Source organism: Mus caroli, chromosome 18 (genome assembly GCF_900094665.2).
Source record: "Mus caroli chromosome 18, CAROLI_EIJ_v1.1, whole genome shotgun sequence".
Taxonomy (NCBI): domain Eukaryota; kingdom Metazoa; phylum Chordata; class Mammalia; order Rodentia; family Muridae; genus Mus; species Mus caroli.
Genome location: NC_034587.1, coordinates 78,196,988 through 78,199,408, shown reverse-complemented (window position 1 = coordinate 78,199,408; position 2,421 = coordinate 78,196,988). Strand labels below are relative to the sequence as shown.

Below are 2,421 nucleotides of genomic sequence, written 5' to 3'. Positions count from 1 at the left end.
AGGACTTGATTGTCATTTCATTTCTTGATTATTGTCGTTCTTTCAGAAATAATTGAGTCATATGAAAGAATAAAAGTTGGGACTTCATTTCGCAGAGTGACTCTGTGAAATGGGTATTTATGCCCTGTTTGCTGTTCATGCAGGAGGCTGATCCTGGCAGGCTGGGAGGTGGGACCCTTGAGTTCAGTCTGTGGTAATTTTAAGGCATTGTGAGCTATGGGCTCTCCTTCTAACCCTAAACTTTAATGTTGGTCAATATAGTGGTAATTTTGACATGAATTTTATTTATTTATTTTAAACCCTCTTTGTTGGTTTGTTGTGAATTTCATATTATGCGTCCTAATCCCAACTCCATCCTGCTCCCCTATGCCCACCACCCAGCCTTGCAACCTCCCTCCCAATGGGGAAAAAAATCTTGTGGAAGCTGTAGTTTGTCACAGTGTGTGCCACAGCATACCCCCTTGTCCACACTTCTTTGCTTGCAAATGTTCATTGTATTGACTTGGTCTGGTACGGGGTCTTTGGGCTTGGTCTTTGGGTCACTGGGCTGCCTCTTGAATTGTTGCCCAGTGTCATGGAGATCCTGTAGCTTTGGATCTGTAGGACCAGCCCCTTCATGCACTCCAGCAGGTTATCAATGGGTAGGTGTTGGGGAGGGCCAGTTCAAAGCTCTGAGTCTGGGCCTGAGAGGTATTTGTGCTGACCAGCCCACCAGCTCTACCACTCTCCCACCCTTGAGGTTCGTTTACCAGCAAGCCCTACAACCAGGGTCAGCTCTACTGTGCTGCCCAGGCAAGGTGCATGTCTCATTCTCCCAAGTGCTGCAGCAGGTGAGAAGCAAGGGCTGCCAGCTCTCCTGCCTGCTGTAGGTTGCAAGGGAGCAAGGTAAGGGAATGCATCTCTCCATTGCCCATGTCTCTGCACAGCAGACAAGTTGTGGGACCAGCTCTCCCACACTCATATCCTTGGGCCAGCTCACCAGCAACTCTCACAATGTGCAGGGCCTTCTCTCCCAGAATGCAGCTGGCTAGGGGTGCAGTCACCTCTGCAACCTTCATCCCCACCCCAAGGCCAGCTCTCCCAGGACACCCAGGTGAGGAGTGGGGCCAGTTCTTCACAGCCCTCAAACATCAACAAGTCCCTAGGCTGCAGCCCAGACCAGGGACATCCACCTGGCCTTTGGTGGTAATAGAACCCTGCTGCTGCCCCCTGGTGGCAGCTCAGAACAGGAAACCCCCCCACCATGGTTCCAGGAAAGTTACCAGCTACGCATTATATGGCTGTTCCTCACTCCCTTCGAGTCTCCAGTTCTACCTCTCTTCATTGTGCTCACATACTTCTGTTTCTCTCTCTCTCTTTCATTTCTCCACCACTTACTTGCTTCTCTTAGTGGTGCCTGGGATCTCTGAGTGTCTGGGATCATCTCAGAAGCGCTATACCCTGGTTGTGCATTACCGCACCTGGAGGGCATGGTCTGTCATCTCGGGCTTGGTATGTCCCTCTAGGTCTGCGCAGTGCCAGACTGGTGGTCATCTCTAACTAGCTCCATGTCTGGTTCCCACAGGACATCTGAGTGGCCCTGGGGTCATCTGTCTTGGGCTCACACCCGCCAGGGATCCACAGTCCCAAGTGGAGTTCTTTAGCCTCCAGCTCTTTTCCAGTCCCAGGAGCCGGTCAGGGCTTGCAGGGCACTTGACTGGTGGGTCTCAGGCTCGTTTGTTTTTATTATTATTTGTATTTATTATTATTATTATTATTTTATTATTATTATTCCTTTTTTTTTTCTTTTTTCTTTCTTTCTTTTTTTTTTTTCAGAGACTGTTATGCCACTAATCGGTCAGATGTTCACAGGTCAGAACACCTAGCATAGACATAGCCTCTCTCCTCACTGCCACCTACTGACACAATGTGATACAGCACCCATACCTGCAATGTCTGTAGGGGCAGGCTAAATTTATCTATCTATCTATCTATCTATCTATCTATCTATCTATCTATCTTTATTATTATTATTATCATTATTATTACTATTATTATTATTTAATCCACGCTGCAAAGTGTTGCTGTATTTGGAAAGGAAACTCAATTTCTAGAGATTAAATATTGTTATTTTTTTTTGCTCACAGAGAGTTTAAAACAAGAGCATTTTGAGATAATTGACAATAAGAGAACAAAGGTAGATAAGTCCTGGACACCTTGAAGAACAAAAGAAGGATAATGAGGCATCACTGCCTCATGAGGACACAAACGCCATCACCACATCAAACTGCAGATCTGAAAAGGCACAGGAGTAAACATGTTCTTAAATCGACTCAGAGAACTGTAAAGCAGTCAGTCACAGGGACACGGCTCCTCTGACAAGCACATGGGTGCTCTCTCACACCAGTTTGGTTTTAGTTTGTGTCCGTAGGCAAGTCACAT

At 46.7% G+C, this 2,421-nt stretch overlaps 1 non-coding gene across 1 annotated transcript; it reads right to left on the bottom strand.

Annotated features, from left to right (window-relative positions):
- Nucleotides 1-1,817: 1,817 nt before the first annotated feature.
- On the bottom strand, nucleotides 1,818-1,948 carry LOC115029905. The gene has a single exon (XR_003835481.1). It is a non-coding gene; the product is annotated as a small nucleolar RNA SNORA17 (small nucleolar RNA).
- Between the last annotated feature and the right edge of the window lie 473 nt (nucleotides 1,949-2,421).